Raw genomic sequence first — 25,500 nt, forward strand, 5'->3', positions numbered from 1 at the left:
GTCGAAGACAAAAAAAAAAAAATTAATTGACGCCGAACAAACAACGAATTAATTCATTTTTCATCAAACCGAGGTAGGCTGCAATGAAATAAGTGAAGATGGTAAACCAGTCTGACCGCAGATTAAACCTAAAACCTACATCGCTTTCGCAAAGTTGTCACAAGAGTGATGAAGGAAAGCATGACCTCAGCCACACAACACAAAACCCATTACTGCTGCTTAATATTAATTAAATTAACAAATTAAGTCACTATATACATCTAAGGCGTATAAAACACACACACACGCATGCACCACAGCAGTTCATGTCATTACGAAAATTATCACTCACCACTTTTATGTATTGGTATCAATCTGATTTCTGGTACACTCTGAGTGAATAATAGTTGCTTCCCAGAGACAGCTGTCAACTTGTCAGCGTACGCAGCATTGTATCACACATCAAACCAGACGAGGACACGTCTACAGAGATGTTTTAAACCACTAATCAGCGTTAAGTAAGCCAGCGCTGTATATAACTGTGTTTAAAAACACACACACAGAGTACAGATAAACATTAATCAATCAGTGGTACAGGAGCAATAAATATGTTTACATCATTATTATTTATTTCATGTAGTTTGTTAGTTAAACATTGATGCCATTCTGATTGCCACTTATTTTTGATGTATACATAAAAATTTGCTTGCAAATCTGTGAAATGTACAGAGCATTTGATAGTTTTTTAGAACAAAAAACAAAATTCCCAAGATTTTGTGTGTGTGAGAAAGAGACGTCATTATCAAGACAAACACAGACGCTAATTCGAAAAGAATGAACCTTTTTTTCATTTTTACTTTAATCATTTAACATAAACTGTTTAGATGATAAATCACAAAAATATTATTGTTATTATTATTAATAATAATAATAAGTCATTTCACAATTTAAAATGTGAAAGTTTTCTTCCCCCCCTTAGGACATTACACAAAGCCTGAATGTTTTTTTTGTAATAATAATGACAAAAAAAATCTTTCTGGAATTTTCCAGGCTGCTACTAACAATTCTCAGAGCGCTGCATGGATAAATTTTTCCCTCTGAATGTCTGTACCAAAAAAGAAAAGTAGCTCACTGGCACGATGTAATTTCCTCGTTAGCAGGCGCATACGCATTAATGCGAGGCTCATATTACACATAATTCTTCAAAAGTGTAACACTGAGACACATGATGCAGTCATTGGTTTGTTATAGATTTTATTTAGTATTAAACAGGATGGCGCTTCATGTGATGCACAAAAAACAGCCATCTGATTCTCAAACCCCAATCTGGCATCAATATAATAACCGGCACTATCGCGGGAAGTCTATCCATTAGATTTTTGTAATGTTGCTGTGCATCAATGAGATCAAAGGAACAGAATTTCAGAGAGATCTGAGGTGCAGTCAGTGTTCGGTGTACAGTCCACCCAGGTTCGTCCACTCCAGCCTCGCTAAGACATGTCTTCACGAAGCTTGCTTTGAATACAGGGTGCAGTGACAAATGTTTTTTTGTTTTGTTTGTTTGTTTCTTTTTTGTATTTGTGTGTATAATAAAAGTATAAAGTCCTTTCTGTGTTTATACAAAAACCAGGCATGAAAAGCTTGATCGCTTATACTGACTTTAAAATGAACAATACTGGCAGATGTGCAAGTAAGTGCCACAGTCAATGTTGGTGAAGCATTAAATAGAAAAAAGGGTTTGCAAAATAATATAAATGTGTGGCTTGATAAAGTAAAAGTTATTAAACTGTTCCAAGAAAAAGTTTAATGACAAGAAATGACAAGAGTAAGACACTACTCTTATTTATTTACTTACACGTACAACCTCAATCAATATAAGCACAGTATCACTGTGGACGTCAACACTCCTACACTGAAGACCAAGGCCGCATATTTAAAAAGCCTTAAGATAAAAGTTCAATGGGAGACATTAATACACCTGCCCAAAGTCTATTATTTTTCAGGAACGTCACGGCCGTGTCACTGATGCGACCCCATTAAACCTTGTTCCTCGTGCGAGAGTTTTTCTGAACAGCTTAATTTAACTGCTTGTGTTTAATGAACACTTTACTCTCAGGTCTGATTAACCTGCCCGCCGTAAACCTGTAGTGTTGGGTCTAATATAATAATTGTTATAATATTGTCAACCATAATAAAGCACTGTAATTATATGCAAATGTAATATTCGAGCACGTACCTAGCAAGCTGCTTGAGGCACATAAGCAAGTAGCACTTAAAAAAAAAAGAAGAAAAAAAAAATCAGCCTCGAGACTCCAACGCTACCTCACACACCCACCTCGAGCATTACTGTCATACTTCCTCCTCTAACAACTCTGAGTGAGAAAATATAATAATGCGTCTTGATTCTCTTTTTGAATAATCCTGTGCTGATGTTATGCAGCAGATCGCTTTTTTTTTTTAAAGTCATTTCAAATAAAAAGACGTCCGAACACATTAGAAAGCAAATGATGTTTTAAAAAAATGGATAGAAAAGGTTTTATGATAAAAACATGAAAACGTGAAAGCATGGACTAGTGTATAGGCCATGTGTACAGTACATAGCCATAGCATGATAGCTAAACTGTCTTAGCTAGCAGATTTTAACTTGAATCTCAGCATTATACTTTTAAATATAATAATAATAATAATAATATTATTATTATTATTAACAACAACAACAACAACAATAATAAAGAAGATAATGTGCTTTTAGATTTTGAGTTAAAAGGACAAAAAAAATATGGATGCTGTTTGAAAACCTAAAATCACAACCCATACTTCCTGAAAACATTTTGTGTGTGTGTGTGTGCGCGTAAGTGTGCGTGCTTCCTGCTCAAAGGAGGGCCCTCAAGCAAGTGGCAAAACTCCTACATTATTCAAAAGAATTACCAAACTTGATTTCAACAGCTGCTGTAACTAGAACCATGGGTAAAGCATTTTCGAATAATAGTTTAAAAAAATACTAATAAAAATAATAAACAAAAATATATAAAATAATCTAGCTAGACAAGCATCAACAGCTCTTACGTATTGACTCACAGACAGCCTGAAGAACACCGCGCCCTCCTGAAACACTAATCTCACCGGCCATCTTTACACTTAATTCACTATGGGGCTCATTTTCACACAGAATATGTGTCAGAGTCTGGCTTTCGCTGCTTTCGCAGTCAGCCTGAGCACAGCTTTGCACACTCATACACAAACCACAGCAACACCCTGCTTCTCGCTTCCTGTCAAGAGACAAGGTAGAGAAGCGCCTTCAAAAGGGAGGTGCAAGGTCAAAAGGCCAGCTTCTAATGAAATGAAGAGAGAACATCACGCGGGCCTGCAACACGCTCAATTATTCATGCTATTTTAATGAAACAAAGAGCAGACAACATGGCCACACACACACATATATATATATACACACACACACACAATACAATTCTTTCAGAGCAGAAGGTCTCAAATAGAAAGATCCCAATCAACTCGGATATAAAAAAAAAGCGAAAAAAAAAAAAAATAATCCTCAGGAGGACAGATATCAAAACGGCGTAACGGTGGCAACCCTAAAGTGAAAGTGGTAATTTCTTCTGAATCCATGCATATATAATCACTAGAATGACCCTTGGGCTCTTGTTTCTCGGCTAACGCATACACTAAAAATTCAAATGAAGCTTTTTACAAGGAGGCAGAATGACTGGTCATATTCTGGACTAAACTACAGACATTGCTGTATTCTAGAAATGAGACAAAATAAAATAAATTAATTAATTAATTAAAAAGTTCTCAGATGTAGGAAATGTGTCTTCCTTTAACCACAGCCCTATAATCAGCATAAACCTTGAACAAAGTTTATCGCTTTGGTCGACACATGAGATCGAGTCAGAAACAGAAAGAAGAAGAAGAAGAAAGAAACGAAGATGGGGTGCTGGATAGTCACGACAGCTCGGAAAGAACGCGCAGCTATAAGTGAGTTTCAATACCCTTCATTTCCTGAGGAACCCGAGGCACGCAAGAGGTAACGCGTCTCGGCATGGAGGATGTAGGGAGCACATGTTCAGCCGCACTAAGGACTGGCTCACGCATGCACGAGCAGAAAAAAGCTGAAATAGGCGATTGCTAAATGTTCTGGATTCACGGGCATGGCGCAATGTTAACATCCTGTAAAAGGAATCGTCAAATCACATGACTCCAACAGCCACACAGGGCTCGTAACTGACAGTTTCCCTAATATCGCTTGTAAAATATAAAAAATTTTTTTTTTAAATGTGCATGTATTATATTACATTACATTATTTACAGGGTTTTCTACAGGGTGTATTTTTATTTTCCCAGAGCTGAGCCTGGTATCAGAAATGTGAGTAGTAGCTTGTGGGCTGGGAACCAGTGAGATCTTATAGTGACTGGATTATTTTCAACTGCATTTCTAGGGACTTCATTAAACTGTTGCCATAAAAGAAGTAGTAAGGATAAAGGATATAGAGTTGTATAGAAGTTTTGTTGGCATGTTGTAGAGCTTTATATATTCCCTTCACTAGAACTGCGGCCTAACCTGTTCCAGCCTGACTTCTGCCCCGGTGCACAATGCGAGTTGATAAAAAAGTAAAAAAAAAAAAAAAAACTGACAGCATATTTACATTAGGCTTGATTGATTTGTTGTTGTACGATTGAACCAGACTTTGGGGTCAAGTGCTCTCTAAAACGATCCCTGACCTCAATCGCACTGAGCACCTTTTGGCTTAAACTGGATTTTCTGAAGCGTCAATTGATGTTATTCTGAATAAGCAATCAACTATAGTTACGCTCTGAAATCTAAAAGCATAAGAGGAGGACAAATACTAACATTGGGTCTTAATAAAAGCATGGTTAATCAGGTATCTATAAACTTGTTCATTCTACAGTTTTCTTACAGCGCAAAAAAAAAAAATTCACAAAAACCAACGTCCAAGTTCCTTCCGCATATCGCAGCGTATGAATTAGATTTCATAATCCTGTCATGTCTTCTGTAGGCTAGAGATACGACGGCTCCTTTGTTATCGCTCCTGCGTATCAGTGTGTGTCTAACGCTATAAAACCGCACATTGGAGTAGGCTGAAGGCAATCAGGTGACCTTCACGGTGCAAGGGCTTAAACTGAGAGTGTTGCACAAGATGTACATCTCATGACAGGCTGCACGTGGTTTGAAGGTACTTCTGCCTCTCTGTACACACACATACACACACAGTGCTCGCTGTTTGACATGATTCAGACATTGCAGCAAAAATATATATATAAAAAAATAAAATAAAATCACAGGAACATCAAAGGCAATAAAAGCTATTGTTTTATAGGAGTCCTTTGTCGTACCGCACACTCTTTGCTACTTTTCCTTGCCCGGTCGTGTTCTTGATAAAAACAGCGAAGACTGCACTGGGATTGTAAAACCGCTGATGTGACCATTTCCACAGAAATGAATGTAATGCTCACAAACCAGAACGTAATCATTAGCAATGCACATGTGCAAAGATTTCCTTTGCTTTGATTTTATTTATTCCCACTGCAGATTCTTCAGTGTACATGCATTAAAACTGTGCATGTAAGCTGATCAAAAATGAAGTGCATATGGGAATGCAATGGTTACCAGAACGACGAGAAGCACAAGACTCCCATCAGTACATTCAGTCCAGTTAGGTTATCAAGCTCTTCAAGCGCTCTGGGCTTGTATTTACAAAAGTTTTACATTATGTCCGTCTCAGCAAAACATCATCCTCGTGTGATTATTAAACTGGCGGTAAGGAGAAGAGTTTGCGACTGCCATAAAGTTGCTTAATGTTTTATATCTCCGTGACATCCTGGGTCAAGGACGGCCTGGTTGCTTCGAAAATGATATAAAAAGCACACGTCGGTAAACACATAACGCTTTTGCCCTGTGCTAATGTTAGCAATATTTCAGGTTACTGTTTGAGAAGGACTGCAGAGGAAACCGGTTCAATCGACATTTTTCTCCTGTTTTACCATGTGCGAGTTGCATCCTTAGAAGTGGATTGACCTCAAAGTCAGATTTTAACAAATTAAAATCCACAGCATGGTCTGGGTTCTCTTACACAACTAATTTATTGCGCTCTGAGCCCATTGTGACTCAAATGCACATGTGCAGAACACACACACACACACATCGGCTTTGTTAGTGAATGTAATCAGACACAAAGTTCTACATGGCAACTCTTTACTAAAAGGATTACTAGCCGCACGAGATCAATTGAACCAATCCTGTTGTATTGGTTGGTTTTTATTTAACACGTTGTTTGCATCCATGTAAAGATATACTCTGCCAAAAATCTCAGCTTGGTAGGTCACGCGCAATGAACAGATATTAACCAATTCTGTTCCAGGTCTACAACAGCTCCTGAACAGCACAACAGAAAGGCGTGCGCACCATGATCCAGAGATTTTGAGTTCGAATCCGACCACAGACATCTCGCACCAGCTGTGCTTTCCTCTCATCTTCTACCAAACATGCAGCAGATAAAAAACTCACGGTCAACCAACCAGAATTGTCTCGGATGAATCTCTGAAAACTTTCTCTCCACCTGGATGGGAAACGTTGGCACCTTACTTTAAGTTGAATTTTTATTTGCACACAAAAAGATCTTTTAATTTTAAGAACTACTTCACAGAGAATATCAGGGGTGTGACAGAAGGCAAAAGTGACGGTTTGGAACGTTTTCATTACAGTAAAATAAAAATGGGGGGAAAAACCTTTTTATTAATTGAGGTGAAACTTGTACAAACTTGTAAAAAGTGACAATAAAGGTATCTAGGTGACAAATTGTCTAAGTATAGTATCAGCTCTGTCTATAGAAAGAAGTGCAAACAATGCTTTATTTATTTATTTTTATTAAGGATATCTGAAGCACAGTTTTAAACATTATGTGCACCATTTAGGTGGGCACATAATGACCCAGATAGGGAGCATGTCTTTTGCTACAGGTTTCATTCACAAGGCTTTTCCCCCCCAGTTTAAGGAGTGATGTCAAGACTGCACAAAGCATCAGAAATAAAGCATCCCACTGTACATATAACTACAGTTTTAGATCAATCAACATACAGACATACATATTTGCTTGTTAAATTTAAAATACCTACACATACCAGTTCGTTGTTTAAGAAAGAAAACCTATATTATTCATCTTAGTTAGCTGCCTAGCAGGTTGCTAATAGAACACCAACATCAAGCTTCATAGTTTCATTTGATCAACATGCGAAAGGGGTATTTTAATTCAAGGGTCTTTCCTGATTTTTTTTCTTTCGACACTGTAAAACAATACTGAAGTCGTCCAAAATATTTAATAATCTCCTTTGAACAACTGATATTGAAATGTGTCTGCTATTTGCGCTCTGTAAAACCTTCATAACAGCTCTAACATGAGGTGCTGGTTGGTATTAATTGGTGATTTTTGAGGCTGGTAACTCTGAATAACCTTCTCTGCAGCAGAGGTAATTTCTTGATCTTTCTATCCTGTGATGGTCTTCACGAGAGCCAGTTTCATCATGGTGCCAGATGGGTTTTGCAAATGCACTTGACAATATTGTTCTTGCAAAAACAGTCCCAAAAAGGTGACCTTTGTGTCTTAAAATAACTTGTTAGGTAGTTGTTACTCAATTACCTAATGCCATGTGTGTTATTTTATAGTTTGGAAATCTCCAGCATTGTTCTAGAATGTATAAAATAAATTTAAACTTTTGACTGTTGTGTACCCTCGTGAAACATGCTGAAGTTAACCATGTAGCATGTTCGCTCACTTTAGCAGATTAGCGTAAGTCTGTAAAAAGCAAGATACTGGACAAATTAAGCAGATGCCACGCAATGAACAGATGTCACTAGTTTGTTTGGTCAAATCAAAGGAAAAGATCTCTACAATAGACACATTATAGATTGATTAACAACAGAAACTTTCCACGTTATCATGATGTCCAACACTAAAAGAAAAAAATAAGGTTTCCAGGGTGTTTGCATGTTTCCTTGAATCGGACTACATTTGTTTTATTGCAACATGCAGCTCAGGTTTCACCATGACATCATGAAATCCCCTTTCTGGCTCTCCAAGGTGACTAAACAAAGTTCAACCAAGGTATTTTACCCTTTATAAAGCACGTTCGACTAGAAACGGCAGAAATCAAACAGGTTTCTCCACAAGCAAGCACTGCTACCAACAATGGACCTCGGTGGAGTAAGCCTGTGTCAAAAACTAGCTTACTGCTTTAATATGCATGTAAATCAGTGCATACAATATTAATCTTGACCAGGATGGGTCAACTCTCAGAGGTTACTGAACCACCATTTTACCTTTTGAAAACCCTTTACAGGAAATAAAAGAAAAGTAATAAATAAAAGCTTAAATGTAAATATGGAACTGCATCATTATCAAGCCATGATACTCAGAAGCCAGGACACAGTTGTAATCTACAGAAAATACGTTTCCCAACAAAGACTCATAAGGCACTACATGCCTGATAAGTATGGTAATCATTTAGCTTTATTCTGAGGATGTGGCTACCTAAATTAGCTCTCCATGGGAATTAATCATTTGTACATGACTCTAGGAAAAGCTTTTCCCATAAAGCGTTTCACATAAATGCAGCAGCGCCTCAGGGCCTTGCAACGTTACCATTACTCTGCGTTAATCAGAAGCAACGTTAAAAGCAAAAGACCCGATACTGACTGCCGTATTGTTAGCGTGCTAAATTAGACTTGCGCGCTTCTTTAGACTAAGTGAACTCGATGCGCACTGTAACTAAGCAGGCCGCTGCTGGGTGTCCTGTGAGAATACTCTGCGTATGTGTGCACGTTCACGTCGCGTCACAGATGTTCCCGCTTCCTGATGGAGGTTCCTGCGGGGCTTTCGCGCTGATGTGGGGCGCGATGTCCTAATCGGTCTAATGGCAAGTAATCGTCTCGATCAAAACCGGCCAAAATAAACATTAAATGTTCCATCAGAGAGAGCATTATCGTTCTCCTAACAACATCAGACACGTTCAGCAAAAGTCGTGACATCTTGCGATTTCATGAGAATGGAATTTTCACGTGTGGGAACATAAGCTGTAACAGCCAATAACGAAAGATTTTTATTACATAATAAAAAGCGTCTCCTTTACAAAAGCTAAAACGCATCCTATTTAAAGCAAACATGCAGTTGGAGCACTGAGCAAGCTTTTGGACGTATTATGGTATGTCCATTCTGAAGCCACAGGAGGGAATAAACAACATGTGCACACAGACACACACACACCCTGCTGATACAAATCTGCTGCACATATCTGAAAGGATTGTGACGATCCCTCAACACAAAGCCTTTAACAATTGCAATCATCAAATAATAGCCTACCTAGGAACATAGTGAAAGAATAAACCTGTGCTGCTTCATTCAGAGGCTCAAACCGCCCGAGCGCCATTAAAAAATAATAATAATAATAGTACTTTAGTTCATAAATCAGAATTAGTCATTGAAATATTCAGCATAGAAATAAATACAAATCAAGAGAGAAAAAAAATATACAGAACAATATTTAAATAAAGAGGAGAAAGCAATATTTTTAACTGCTCAAATTAACCGTCTGTTTATCTGCCAAACGCGTTTCCAGTAACGAGCACACAAGCACGGCAAACTGATGCTGTTAAGAACCCCGCCCCTCGAACCACAAACTGGTTTGCTGTGCTGCAATACCAGGAAATGGCAAGTTCAAAACAAGCGATGAGTCACAGGCAATCAATGGCACTAGGAGAATGCACAGGGCCTGGCTTGGAGCCGGAGGGGAAGATTACTGCACCTGTCCCAACGTACAGCCATAGGAAAAAAAAAAAAAACAAGAAAAAAAAACCCGCCCTATCAAAACTGTACGGTGTGATATGACAAGGTCAAAGTGCGCCATGATGTCTGTTGACACACTGGCCTGGTTTGGGTGAAATAACAGACATGTGGCCACAGGCGCTGAAGCAATGTAATGGGAGTTTCAAAAACGGTCACACACAAAAAAAAAAACGGTCATAGTGAACTTAATCTGACTTTCTACTCGCACATACGTTCATACAAACAGCTGATGTCTTAGTAACTACACTTACTTTACAGTAACATAAATACATACATTAGCAATTCAAAATAAAAAAAATTAAATAATCAGGAATTATTTGGAAAAGAATAAATGAATCAAACAAACACATACACTACATTTTGTAATTGTCACTTAGAACATACTCTGCATGTCCACCCTTACACTTAAACTCCTGTCATGTTGATCCACATATTTATATTCATATTAGAGTGAAGTGGTAGGCAAGATATACATGTAAGCGTTTTCACATTAGGATCCAGGGATCATTTCTGAAAACATTTGACCCCAATATGTTCGGACACATATTGAATCAGATATGAAAGTCGATCGTACCCAAGAACGGAAGTAGATCGCTCTTCAGATGCGACATCACCAGTGCCCTCTGGCTCCGTTGAATTCCACGTGTGCACCAATCTCACCCTTTTGCTCACAAACCAAGTAGGTGCATACTGCCACCTGCTATATCGGAGAGTCTAAATACGAAAATGTGCCCAAGAGCGGAGCACAAATATCATGTGAACACTAGCTAGAGGGAGGAGCAATTGCTCCTGGTCATGGTACAAGTTAATTTGAGGCTAATATAAATACAAGTCCACAAAAAAAAAAAAAAAGAGATATAGCAGTGTCTGCATTAAAAACTACCTTGAAAAACACTCAACTACATCACAGCACAGCCAATGTGTGTAGTGCGGCAGGCAGTGAGATTCAGACATGCGTTTTCTAGAGCATGATAAATATGACTGAAACGAAAAGGATTTGTTGGGATAGTTCAATACCAGGATGTTTTCAAACATCTTTAAATATTATATTTTTCCCTGTATCAGTAACCTCTGTAAGGTAATACATTTTATTCAAATGTAATAATGCTGTTCCCAAAAACAAAAATATTCAAATGGAACAACAAATGGAACAACAAATGGAACAAACCAGCATGGAATATATTAAACAAGTCTGGTGTTAAGATACAAAGCTCACAGTTAGACCGTCTCTATATACAAAAAGCAGATCAGTCCAAAAACTACTAGTGAAAATTTCTTTAAACTCTGCGCTTGGATTATTATTTTTTTTTTTTATTATTTTTTGCATGCACTACTAAAAAAAAAAAACCCAGTTCCCTTTTCATCCCCAGAAAAAGAGGCAACCTATAAATAACAGACAGGCATTAAAAGAGGCCGAGTGGCATGAATGGAAGGGAGGCACTTTAAGCCTTTGTGCTATACACTCGGCACCGAGCCGCTGAAAGACAATGGAGTGTCAGAGGCCTGCGGTGGCCGTGCTCCCTTTGCTCTTTGGTTAGGTGGGCTTTTCAGTCATGCACAGTGCCCGGGACCCCCATCCCCCCTTCCTGTCACCGCCACATTTCAATGTAAATGGGCCGAATGAATGGCTGCAGCTGCCCCATCAAAAGGAAAGCAGTGCTAAAGGAGCCAGGGATTGAGAGTCAGCCAGGCCATGCTCGCCTTCTCCAAAATGCCCCCAAACCCCCCACGCCTAATCAGGAAAAAAACAGCCAAATCAACAGGAAATTCTGCTCTACATTCTGCCTAGTTAATAAACCATGATGCAAATACAGGTCTGTGCTTTTATTTTAGTAAGGAGCCTCATATTTTTTTAAAAACTGGTGCGACCGCACACAGTGCGTAATCATATACGCCTAAGAAAGCCGATACACAGCTGTATACTGTAGTCCGTTTGTGAAGTAGACATGGGTTTGACAAAATCATTCCAGCAAAGTAAGTACACGTATTATAGCTGTGAAGAATTCTGCAAAAACAAACAGAAATGTAAAGGCCTACACTCGAAAGAGAGAAGACATGGCTCTCCCTCTCTGTTATCAGCTCGCTTCAAACACCCAGTGAGCCACACATGGATAATACATCACTCCTCTCTCAGCACATCCAATCATAACAACTGCTGTCTCCAATCCTCCCTCCTCCTGCCTACTCACTTCAGCCCACACGAGTGAATCTGCAGTCTTTGGCCGTAGTGTGCATGCACGCGCACAAACACAGACACGCACACACACAGGGAGGACTAATATTCCTAGAATGAATATGAATCTTACATACAAACATCCCAATATACTTTGCCAACCATCTTTTTCGATAAACAAAGGTCGTATATTTATCCATATAATTATACAGCTGTGTGAGTGTGTCCACATATATACACACACACACACATATATATATATATATATATATATATATATATTATATATAAATTTGTTCTCGTCTGTTTCAGTCCTCAGAGTACACATTTCTGAGTCTGAGTGTGATTCATTTCAAAAGGGCTTACTGCAAAAAGATGAAAAGAGGCACTGGGTGAAAGCATCTCGAGCAAAAACACTGCGGCAAACGCAGAGCAGAGGAGAGAAGAGAAGAAAGGACTATCTCTTTTTGATGCATAAGATTCAGAGAGAGATAGCAACAGTGCTGCAGCGATGAGCACAACCCTTCAAAATGTCCGAATTCACTGCAGACTCGAATGGTACGATGGGAAAGCCAGGCAACTGGTTTAGGCTGGGTGTACGTGTTTGTTTCACACATATCCTGTGTGTATTCAGCACATTGATCGTGCACATTTGAAAATGCTGAGTGCATGCATGATGCAATAACGACATGACATCTGCTACAGCTGTATCTCAGATGGTATACTCGGGCACGATCGGGTATTGCAGTCATGAAACTTCTCTTATTTCGGCAGGATACGTCTAAAAAAATAAATACATCTAAAGTAAAGTCACTGTTTTTCCAAATTGTGATGCGATTCAAGGCTATCAAGAGACTGCAGAAAGAGAAACTAACAGAGTAACACTGTGTGGTTCACAGGTTTTTGGCTTGGCTCTGTCTTATGTATATCCAGATATTTAAAATAATAATAATAATAATAATAATAATAAAAATAAAAAACTATGTGGAGCATCAAATACAACCACGGCCTTTTGTGTGAGCATACGTGTGCGTTGCTGGGAGGGAGAAAAACCTTTCAAAGAGGGTTTAAATGGCATTTGGCTTCCAAGGAGGTGCCTATAAACCATTTAGACAGAATGAGAGAAGCGAAACAGAGGCAGGAATGTTCCTGTTCACTGACGCTCCAAACACACATTGCTGAGGGAAGAGGAAGGACAGAGGAAACCAACACACAATGACCAAGAGACACACTGCATTGAATTCAGCGTGAAAAGGGAAGAGAACAGATATGCAGCTGGCTGACAGACACACACAAACATACACACACGTTTAATGAACCTTAGGCAATTCATGTAACAAATACATACCCAAATCTTCACGTTTACATCAAACTCAACTATTAAGCTTTCTAATTATTTGATATAAACAACTTCACACATGAGCAGGAAGAGTCCAGGAACAGTCCAGGGTACACACACAACCTATTATTACCCTTACTTTACATCTGAACCATTTCTTCCAAAGCTTTAAGACAGAACTGCAAAAGACAGCTGAAGTGGAAGCTCAAGATAAAAGACTTTAAGCTCGTCTCGAGTTTGGGTTAGGGCAACAAAAATTGTTTAAACGTTGGTTGAAAAGACTTCTGACACCAGGAAACCTTGGTGTATGACACACATGGCTTTAATACACAAAAATTCTCATCATTACTTTTTATTTTTATTATATATTTTTTTAAATATAGAAAACATAAGATTTAGAGAGAAACAAATGGTTTGCAAGTTAGCTTGTAATGGACGTTATCATCACAAGAGGAATGGTGTTATCGGATCTCTCGGTAGCTGTGCTATCAATAATGTAACCACGGCAACCAGCAGTGAACCAGAAACCAACATGAGGTTGAATATCCCTATCAAGGTTCATGGCTGATCAACTACATTTGGGTAACAATGAACGATCTGGGACAGACCAAAAAAAAATACAAATTCTGTTAATCAAAACTGAAAGCATGTGGGACTTTAAGGGACTTTTTCTTCCCAGTGTTGTTGTCTGACAATTACACATACTGTATAATAAAATAATAAAGTCAACCCAAAATAAACAAGCCTATAAAACAGTCTTGAATGAGGCAACTCTCACTGTTGCAGCACCAAATGCAGTCAACCACCTCCCCAGATGGAAAACTTCACTTACACACACACACACACACACACACACACACTTCTCTGCTACAGTCAAATCAGACACACAAGTTTCCACAGTGCTAGCTACAGTACATCAGTCTGGGTGTTATGTTACATGCAGAGCGAGGGCAAAATCCAATTATAAAACTCGGACCTTAAAGCTAAAGCTGTAAACGTGCCTCTTCTGCGGTGCAAGTCGACTCTCACAGTCAGTCTCTTCTCAAATTTTGTTTGTAAGTCACAGTTTAACCGCAAAGTACTAAAGCTACTTAGTACATAAATTCACAGATTTGCCCAACTTAACCACGAAAGAATAAACAGGGCAGCAAAACAGACTCTGCATAGATGCAACAAACAGACTATGGAATTATGGGAATTTGTGATTGCTATAAAATATAACGCTCCAATCATAAAAAAAAAACATATTTTACGTCCATATCTATAAACCACTAACAAATTTCTTTCTCACACACACACTATATATATATGTGTGTGTGTGTGTGTGTGTGTGTGTGTGTGTGTTAATACATGTTATATGCATATTATATGAACATTTATGTGCATATATACTGTGCAAAGATGGTCACTAGAAAACGTATCCAGAATGATCACGGCTTCCTTCCAGTTGAGAAAATAAAACCCTCTCTCACCTCCCACGGCGACGCTCGCTTAGGATAATCTGATTTTGTTCTGGTGATTTATATGTGACGCAGCTCCTGACAGGAGCAGATAAAACATGCGGCTAATGTTAGCTTCACGTCACCGGTAAGCAGCGAAATGGGAGAAACCTCAGACGCTTATCCAGTCGGGAATCGCATAGCTTCCATGGATGATGTGCAGATTATTTTTCTTTGGAATCGATCCAAGGATTTTGGCAGAATAAACGTTTCAACTTAATTAGAGAACCAGATGTCACCTATTAAAATGTGCTACGCTAGTGAAACCATTCTCTGTTCCATTTTGTTGTTGTTTTTTTTTTTTTTTTGGTGGGGGGGGGGGACATCTATCTGTGTTTCCTCTGTCTCGAGTTATTTATAGTATAAGGGGAAAAAAAGTTTGAGAGAAAAACTCTGGAATTGGATTAAACCCCCAAACTCCCAGGCCTTCCCTTAAGTATTAGCAGCACAATCGTGTGTATTATGAAATAAATCAGAGCTTCTAAAGATAACATTGTTTTAAAGCAGCAACAAAAAAAAAACTACAAACACTATTAAATTAACCTATTTAAAGAAACAATACAACATATACATCTTATGAAACAGTATGTTTTGACTCACTGTCAGTGACAAAAAACCATGGAAAAGCACTCAATGGCCTAAATAGTTTAAACCTTATGTAATATCTACAGCGCACACGAGTCAGAAAACACACACAAGCCTACGCTACATTATTATTAGCAAGAAGCATGCATTCACTGATAGCTTTGTTTGAGTATTAAACGTTCACGATCATGTCCTATCACAATGTGTGAACAGTTTTCTTTTTAATAAATTCGCCTTGGAGAGGATTTTAACCATAAATAAATTGCATCACTAAATATTCACCGCAGGACAAGAAGATCATGGGAAGCAATGGATAGGAATCAATAAGGATCACCCGATATGATGATATCACGATACTTAGGTGCTGATCCAGTTTGTATTGTGATTGTTAGTATTAGAGATATCACGATTCTATATAAACATTTTCCAGCTTTTCAATTTTACAATTCTAAACAAACTCAGCAAATAATTCACTCCATCCATACAGGATGCCGTGCCGCTGTTCACTGTGGAAACAGTTTAGAGCTCGCTACCTATAGATCCTAAATGCAATATTTTTCAACTTTAAATGCAACCATAAATCAAATTTTTAAAAGTATTTTGCAAAATCAACTTTGAAGTTAATGTATTGCCACCAAACAGAACCGAACATGTAGCTGAATTAATTTTTTTTATCAATTCCACATCTCTACCGGGATCATTTTCGCTAAAAAAAAAGCACATGCGCTCAGGACACACAAAATCTCTTTTGCACTCAAAAAGCATGAATTAATAAAAGTGAAGCAAGCCATGAAGTCACCATTACTAGAAATTCCAATCTTTAGTGACAACCCCTGACCCTGCAACCTCGACCAGGACACTATTTCCTGTCTCAATTTCACACTGTGTAACAAAACAAAACGAGCTCCATCTTGAACATGTCACACATGTGGGACTCAGAAACCAGCACTTAAGAATGAAGAGATACGACTGCCACGAGATAACACACAACAACTTGACCTGAGTATAAACTAATAATCAGTGAACAGAATTCTCAATGATCCTCAAGCATAACCAGTGTACTCAAAATCCTGGTATATAAACAGGAACAGAGTTGCATAATGTACATGCAGACGTGGATGACTAGGAAACAGCTAGGGAACGAATGGTGATGTTCACAAAGATTTTTGCAGGTCTGATTTATCCAAATCCAAAGCGATCACGTGCAAAGGCCGAGAGCTTAGCGTCAGTGTTGCCATAACAACAAGGATTGCTTAAGTCCAGTCAAAGCTCCCAGCTTGTAATCATGTTGCTTGAGTTTTAACCTTCCACCAGAGAGAGACTTTACTTTGGTGTGTAAATTAAGAACAGAGTTAGAATCCAGGATTTGATCGCAGTTCAATGTTTGCGCCGGATTCTGGAACGCGGATCAGCCAGTTGTTGAAAATCATATAAAACCTACATAACACCATTACTGATGGTTTATTGTAATAAAAGTCAAAGGTCACTACTTGGAAAATGTTTATCCTTATTTTCTTTTGCACAAGAAGAGCTAATCCACACATGTGCATTAGCTCTTCTTGTGCAAAAGAAAATAAGGATTTATAGGTTTTAATCTTTTTAAAAATGAATTGTGAAATGGTAAATTTCAGGCCGATCTGATTTAGAGTTTAATTCACCCAGCATTCTGTGAACATTCAGGACACCCGCCTGGTTTTAAAAACATTTTCCAAGTAGTGACCTTTGACTTTTATTACAATAAACCATCAGTAATGGTGTTATGTAGGTTTTATATGATTTTCAACAACTGGCTGATCCGCGTTCCAGAATCCGGTTTGTATTGTGATTGTTAGTATTAGAGATATCACGATTCTATATAAACATTTTCCAGCTTTTCAATTTTACAATTCACATTCACAACAGTACACATATACAGACGTAGACTCGCATTCTGCATGTGAAATCTGTTGATAACAAGAATATAAAGCGAGTCTACGTCTGTATATGTGTACTGCTGTTGTTTCAAAGGTTTTATCGGTTACCCGGGGTTGGAATATGTGCTGGGAATTACAGCAGGTATCTTCTCTGCAGTGCAGTGTACATTTCAGCTCACTGCACCAAGTGTTCCCATCCTCCATCCTGCTCCTCCTCACTAAGGGAAATGACTAAACCAGCACAGAACTAATGAACCTCAGCAACTAAAGCATGGTAAGCCTCGGGCCATCTGCGTATACAGTGTGCTTACTTGTCAACTCATTCACCTGGACATTTGCGCAATGCAATAAATCAGCATTCAACAGCTGGAAAATGAGAACTCCGTCTCAGATGGGAATCTACATTACACAGCACCACCACGACCAAATCTATGCAGCTCTGTTTAGGGACAAAAACAGGCAGATCTCTGAGGATCTATGAGGATCTGAAGGGAAACACTGCAAAACTTATCTATCAAAAACACCAGGGTTGTTTTGTTTTATATGAATAGTCAAGGTTCACTATTTGAGTTGTATAAGTAAAACTGTACAAACAAGCTAGCTTAACCATAAGAAGATAATTGTTTTAAAGTAATAAAACAGATACTAAATACATATCTAATAATTTTAACCTGTGTTCAGTGCATAAATATCTGTCTTAAGTAAAAATGTGTTTAAATAATGTCTAAAAATCAAAGGGTTGTGGTTTCCTGCATTATTGTTTGATAATAAATATCTGTCCAAATTATGTCTGAAAATCAAAGCTCAGAGTTTCCTGCACTATTTCTGTTCATTGAACATTTGATCATAAGTCTGTCTAAATTTGACAATATCTGTCTTAATGTCTAAAATCAAAGCTAAGAGTTTTCTGCATTGCTGCTGTTCATATATATATATTTTTAGTTTAAAGACACACCACTCTCTGAGCAGCATCAGCTAGCCCGACTAAAACAAACTGAAAACGGGTTGATTCTGTTCACACTGAGTCTCGTCTTCAGCAACACGTTTCCCCTAATAAATGTAGCACAGCTAAACATATTTACACACATTTGTGTGTGAAGCAAAATAAACAAACATACAAACAATCATAACGTGACAAAAAAGGTTCAACTGCTCAGGAAAGAGGGGGAAAAACTACTCATATTAGCTTTGGTGCTAATACCGCGTCTCTGTGCCTAAACTTTAGCATTTAGCAACGGCGTAAAATTCAGCAGGAAAGAAAAGGCAAACCAGCAAACAAGAACATGCTCTAAATAATGAGAACAACGTCACTGCTTACCTTCGTCCAAAATGTAAGCTACATCTACACCATTAAACTTGATATTTCCCTCCCGACGCTTGATTTTCCCATTTGAGGCCTTCCCAATCAGCGGGCTAGAGTTCGAGGGTATCCGAGAAACGCGCACCACATTTCAGTCCCGGGCTCACGACAAGCCGCGGTGTGTGCGCTCGCGCGCACACCACTGGCACGCACACACACTCTCTCTCTCTCTTTCACACACACGCGCGCACGCACAAACACTCCTCTCTTTCAGTCACACACACACAGACAGACAGATATACAGATACACACACACAATCTCTCACACACACACGCACACAGAGAGAGAGCGCAAGCAGCTAAAGTTAATTCCTCCACGGAAAAAATAATGTTTCTCCACAACCGGCGACCGAGAAGCAAGATCAAGAAGAAATCTCCATTTTATTCTGTGTGCACTTTATTACTGCACCCCTGTATCGATTTCAAGGCTTGCTTCACAGATTTTAGGGCAAATAAAATCCACCTCGGGTCAAAATAATTCCCCCTAACGTCCTTCTCCTGTACGGAACCCGTCTCGAGCGGCCTTTGACTCGCACTGCTGACGGAGAGAGCTGAAACATGACCCGCAGAGGGGCGGGCGCTGCGTGCGGCAGCCGTGTTCCAATATACACTCCCACTCAATAGAAAGCACACTAGAAGGGGTGTGCGGCAAACGCTTAGTGAAACCTTCGCGTAGGGCTTAAATGTAGGAAATAGAACTCTGATGGAGATCCAGCTTGTGCACGCGCGCCACGCCATTACGGCTCTCGTACGCGCAAAACATTTCCTCTGTCAGTGTAATGGTCAGGGCGTCACCATGGAAACATTAATAATTGTTTTTAGGAGTTATTATCAGAAAATATATAATTTTTATCAGGAATTATATCATATGAATGACAATTAATCAGCTTCAATGTTTTTAACGCGTTGGGATTTCAATTTCTGAATCATAGTATTATTATTATTATCAGATTTAATAATTTATCTGTTGTAAAGATTTTTCAATAAATTATTTTAATCAATAAAAATGTTTGTGTGTGTGTGTGTGTGTGTGTGTGTGTTAGTAAGAAGAAAACAAGATGGTTGTTCTCTAATGGTATGTTTACGTTTAGGTTATCGAGTGGATTTTAACACAAACTGGACACAGATGTTAACATCTTGGTGGAACATTAATAATTGAAAACAATAATTAAAAAAACCCTAATAGTGTCTTTATTAAAGATGCATTTAATTTATATATATATATATATATTTTTTTTTTCGTTTAAACCTGCATGACGTAACCGGAAGTATTTGTTGTCACGTGACCACTATTTTCAACCCGCTGTCCTACTGTATATAAACTCAGATTCAACGTATTTGGTGCCAGTTTTTATGTTTCTTTTTTTCTTTTCGGCTCTGTATTTGTGGGCTAGTTTTTCTTTCGCAAGTATTTTTAGTCACGTGACTAATATATTTTGCACTTCGTTGAGGTCGAATATAAGCCGAATACGTATTACTTGTTACTATTTGCTGCTGTAGTGGCGCCATCTGCTGTACAGTGTTTGAAGTGCAACCTAAAAAACCTAATAACCATAGCTCCATAAGCCATTACAAATCTACACAGAGGTGCAGCTTATTTCCCATCAACATGTCTGTAACTCTCTTTATGCTCTTTTTTATTTATTATTTGTTTGTTTTGTAAAATTAGCTATATAAGTTTAACATTCAATATTACATGAATTAAATACAAAAAAACTATTTGAAGAGACATAATGCAAACTGTAGCCACTGTATATTGTATACAGGAGGAGAGAGTTTTATCCCAACAAATTGGATATTTGTTATTATAAAATGTTAACATTGAAAATGGTACCGTTTAATATATTAACTGCAAAGTGGCGCCATCTGTTGTATAACTTGAACACTGCACTTGAGTCACAATCAAAGGATTGCTTTCACATGTTGCAGTTTTATTCTTTATTTTTTAATTGTTTTATTATTTTATTTTATTTATTGCTGTAGTGATTTGGGTACTCAGGCTTTGGACTCACACAGTCCAAAGACATGTAGACTAGTTGGTGTTTCCGAATTGCCCTTAGTGTGTGAGTAAGTGTGTAAGAATGTGTGTGCTTGTGCCCTGCATTGGATTGGCACCCTATTCCTGGCGTACCCTGCCTCATGCCCCATATATAAATACAGCGCATCACTTTTTCCACATTTTGTTATGTCACAGCCTTATTCTAAAATGGAATAAATTTATTTTTTCCTCAGAATTCTACACACAACACCCCATAATGACAAGATGAAAAAAGTACTTGAGATTTTTTTGCAAATTTATTGAAAATAAAAAAATTGAGAAACACATGTACATAAGTATTCATAGCCTTTGCCATGAAGCCCAAAATTGAGCTCAGGCGCATCCTGTTTCCCCTGATCATCCTTGAGATGTTTCTGTAGCTTAATTGGAGTCCACCTGTGGTAAATTCAGTTGATTGGACATGATTTGGACATGATGAGGACGTGAAAGAGTCCATTATTGTTCCTGTCCCAAAGAAACCTCATCCTGCTTCCCTCAATGACTATCGCCCTGTAGCCCTCACTTCAGTAGTGATGAAGTGCTTTGAACGCCTGGTCAGAGACTTCATCATCTCTTCACTACCAGACACACTGGACCCACTACAGTTCGCTTATCGTCCAAACCGTTCCACGGACGATGCAATCTCTCATCTCCTCCATACATCTCTCACTCACCTGGACACTCGGAGGGGGAATTATGTAAAAAATGCTCTTCATCGACTACAGTTCTGCATTTAATACCATAATTCCCTCCACACTTACCACCAAGCTGGAGCACCTGGGACTCAGCTCATCAATGTGTCAGTGGATCTCCAATTTTCTGACAGGCAGACCACAGGCAGTAAGGATGGGCGGACATGTCTCAGCCTCCCTCACTCTCAGCACTGGAGCCCCCCAGGGTTGTGTTCTAAACCCCCTGCTGTACTATCTGTACACCCACGACTGCGTGGCCACTACCAGCTCCACCACCATCATCAAGTTTGCTGACGACACTGTTGTGGTGGGCCTGATCACGAACAACGATGAGACGGCCTACCTGGAGGAGGTTGGAAATCTGGAGAACTGGTGCCAGAGAAACAATCTCCTCCTGAACGTCAGCAAGACAAAGGAGCTGATAGTGGACTTCAGTACAAAGCAGGAGAGGAACTACCAGACCCCCATCATCAACAGGAGCCCAGTGGAGAGAGTGGACAGCTTCAGATACCTCGGTGTTCACATCACGCAGGACCTGGCATGGTCCTGTCACATCAACACCGTGGTAAAAAAGGCCCGGCAGCGTCTGTACCATCTCAGACGCTTGAGAGACTTTAGACTGCCCTCCAAGGTGCTCAGGAATTTCTACTCCTGCACCATAGAGAGCATCCTGACGGGAAACATCACGACCTGGTTCGGGAACAGCACCATGCAGGACAGACGAGCTCTACAGAGGGTGGTGCGATCAGCTGAGCACATCATCCGCTTTGAGCTCCCTGACCTGCACTCGATCTACAGCAAGCGGTGCTTGACCAAGACCAGGAAGATCGCAAAGGACCTCAGCCACCCCAATAACGGACTGTTTACTCTGTTGCGGTCTGGGAAGCGATTCCGCTCCCTGAAGGCCAACACAGAGAGACTGAGGAGGAGCTTCTTCCCGCAGGCGATAAGGTCTCTCAACCACAACCACACCACTGTGCAGAACTAACACAATCTTTTCATAATCGATCAAATCTATCAATCTTTTTACATCCATGAACATTATGGACAATTACACGCACACCTTCCTTCATATCTACACTACATGTTGTACGTTTACATCCTGGACCATTGCACAAAGACACTTTAATAACTTTGCACACCTACCTTCACAACTACACTACATGTTTACGTTTACATCCTGGACCAGTGCACAAAGACACTTTAATAACCTCTGCACAAAGACACTTTGTTCTATGCATATTTGCACACACAGTACAGTATATTTCAATTTGTACAGTATATTTCTATTTTTTATGTACATCATATTTCTATTTCTAGTTCTATTTTTCCTAGCACATGTCTATTTTTATTTTTAGTTCTATTTTTCCTAGTTTAATTTAATTTTTTATATTTAATTTTTCTATCGTATTTCTTTTATTCATATTTATTTCTTATTTGTAAAGTTTAATTCTCTTTTAAGGGTCAATGGCAGTCGTATAAGCATTTCACTACATTTCGTACTGTGTATGACTGTGTATGTGACAAATAAAATTTGAATTTGAATTTGATTTGATTTGAATTTGATTTGGAAAGGCACACACCTGTCTATATTGCAAAAAGTATTTACTTGTATGCGTTCACATGCATATAAACTTGAGTAACATCTATAACAGCTTCAACTCTTTTGGGAGGCTTTCCTAAAGTTTAGGAATGTTTTTATGGGAATTTTGGACTATTCATCCAGAATTGCATTTTTGAGGTCAGACACTGATGTTGGCTCGCAATCTCCTCTCTAATTTATCACAAAGGTGTTCTATCGGATTGAGGTCAAGACTTTCATTCATGTCTTTATGGACCTGACTTTGTGCACTGGTCACAGTCATGTTAAAAATAGTGTGGGGTTGTTTTTTAGCAGCTGGGCTCGGCTGCTTACTTCCAGTAAAGGAACTCTTAATGCTTCAGCATGCCAAGACATTTTGCACAATTTCATGGTCCCAACTTGGTGGGAGCAGTTTGGGGATGCCCCCTTTCAACATGACAGCGCACCAGTGCAGAAAAATGGTCAAAAATTCCCATAAACACATTCCCAAAGCCTTCCCATAAGAGTTAAAGCTGTTATAGCTGCAAAGGGGCCAACATCATATTAATCCCCATGGATTGGGAATTGAATGTTACTCAAATTTATATGCATGTGAACGCATACAAGCAAATACTTTTTGCAATATGGTGTAAACAGTATACTGTATACAACTAAACCTTGGATTGAGAGTATAATTCATTCCAGAAATGTACTTGTATATCAAAGCACTCGTATATCAATTTCCTCATAAGAATTAATGAAAAACTCTGATGATTCGTGCCACAAGTAATACAAAATATTAAGGTAAAATAAAACAAATTAACCCGCACTTTACCTTTGAAAAGAATTGTGGCTCTAATGAGAAGAGGCGGAGGAAGGGGGCTACTGTGTTACGACCCCTGTTTCACAACCTCGCTCGTCACTTCTCGATTTGTTTTTAATGCTGCAATCTGTGTTGTACAGAAGCTGAGAATTGACTGACTTCAAAAAGAAAACTATTTCCCCACCAGGTTAAATGAATTCGTGCATTAATTTCTAATTATTTTATCTACAAGAGCAATCACTATTTTTTCGGCTAACACTATTCAAACGATTTGTTTGTTTATTTGGGTGAATATACAGTGGGAAACCTTGCATGAGTAACTTTATGCACAACAATACTGACGTGTAAATATGACTTTTGCAATAACTTTAAATTTAATTCTGCCTAGGCAAAGCTTAAACGATGAGACCAGGTGGTGATGGCTCAGTGTGTTATGGCTCAGGGTGTTAATGCTCTGAGCCTTTAACCCTGCCTGCACTTTGACCCCAGCTTACTGACAAAGCTGGGAATAATAAAGAATTTCACTGCGCAGTAACAAAGGCAGAACTTCAGAGACAGAATCTCAATTATAGATTAATGCAGATAAAAAAGAGCGAAAAAAACATGGCAAGGTTAGTCAAAAGGTAAAATTTATAAATTCACTTTGCTTGGCTTTTCACTGATGCAAACAAGTTTCCATACAAGTACGAGGTCATACGTATGCCGAGGTTCCACTGTTTCTGCAGTTGTCTTTATCAATTCAGTTTAGTCAGAACTTATTTACAGATACCTCTAACTTTCATTGTGACCAGCCAAAACTGAATGGGTTATTCTGCAAAAAAGGTGAAATTTGAGTCATAAAAATATAAAAAAAAATAATGTATTTCATCTTTTACACCTAGAACTCCTGTAATAGCAATAACTTACTTTTAAACTTGTGAATATAAAGTAGAGCTTAATAGAGCTTAATATATTTTTATTTATGTTTAATAAATTTAATAACTGGAGTTACTTCTCTTCATGGTAAAACCATAAAAAAAATATTTAAAAAATATATTGTTGATATCTGAAATATTCAAAATCAAATGTAGCCGTTAAAACGGTTAAACGGCTTTGCCATACCGCACAATATGCTGATTGGACGCGTCATTTGTGATGTCATCGGTGACGCCCCTCTCAGGGAAATCCTTGTTTAAAAAAAAAGTATTACACATCAAAGCTGTCGTTTATTTTATTATTCATGATTTTTGTCTTTCTTTTAAAGGCGTTTTTGTTTTAACAATGTAATCTTTGTTATTATGTTTTATACTTAAATGTTATAATAGTACACCCCTCTTTCTTGTATTAAAAAAAAAAAAAAAAAAAATCTTGTATGCAGCCCTAATCCGACTAGTATCTTTCCTGTTTGCTTCTTCTTTCTTTATTTTTTTAGCTGTTGTCAGCCAGCTTTTAGGTACATTAGTGCCACACACTGGACTAGATCGGTATTGCAGAAGGGTCAAGTTTTGCGAGATAGTGTCTTGTGAAATGTTGGCAAAAAAATAAATAAAAATTAATAGGTTTTTTTTCTAACTTAATTTTCACTTTAATGTTTTTTCCTCCAATGTTTCATCCCCCACACATGGCCCGTTATACCAATTTTTTTTCTTGCAACTGTATTTATGTATTTTTTTTTTCTTCATTTTTT

The 25,500-nt window shown here is 38.4% G+C and overlaps 1 protein-coding gene across 1 annotated transcript in view; it reads right to left on the reverse strand.

The window, feature by feature from the left end:
• ankrd11 (ankyrin repeat domain 11) overlaps positions 1-19,244 on the reverse strand; it is a 125,977-nt gene extending 106,733 nt beyond the window's left edge. The window contains exon 1 of the mRNA XM_053493071.1: positions 18,679-19,244. The gene's annotated coding sequence lies outside the window, so the exon portion shown is untranslated. The remainder of the gene's footprint in view (positions 1-18,678) is intronic.
• Between the last annotated feature and the right edge of the window lie 6,256 nt (positions 19,245-25,500).

Source organism: Clarias gariepinus, chromosome 3 (assembly GCF_024256425.1).
Source record: "Clarias gariepinus isolate MV-2021 ecotype Netherlands chromosome 3, CGAR_prim_01v2, whole genome shotgun sequence".
Classification (NCBI taxonomy): Eukaryota; Metazoa; Chordata; class Actinopteri; order Siluriformes; family Clariidae; genus Clarias; species Clarias gariepinus.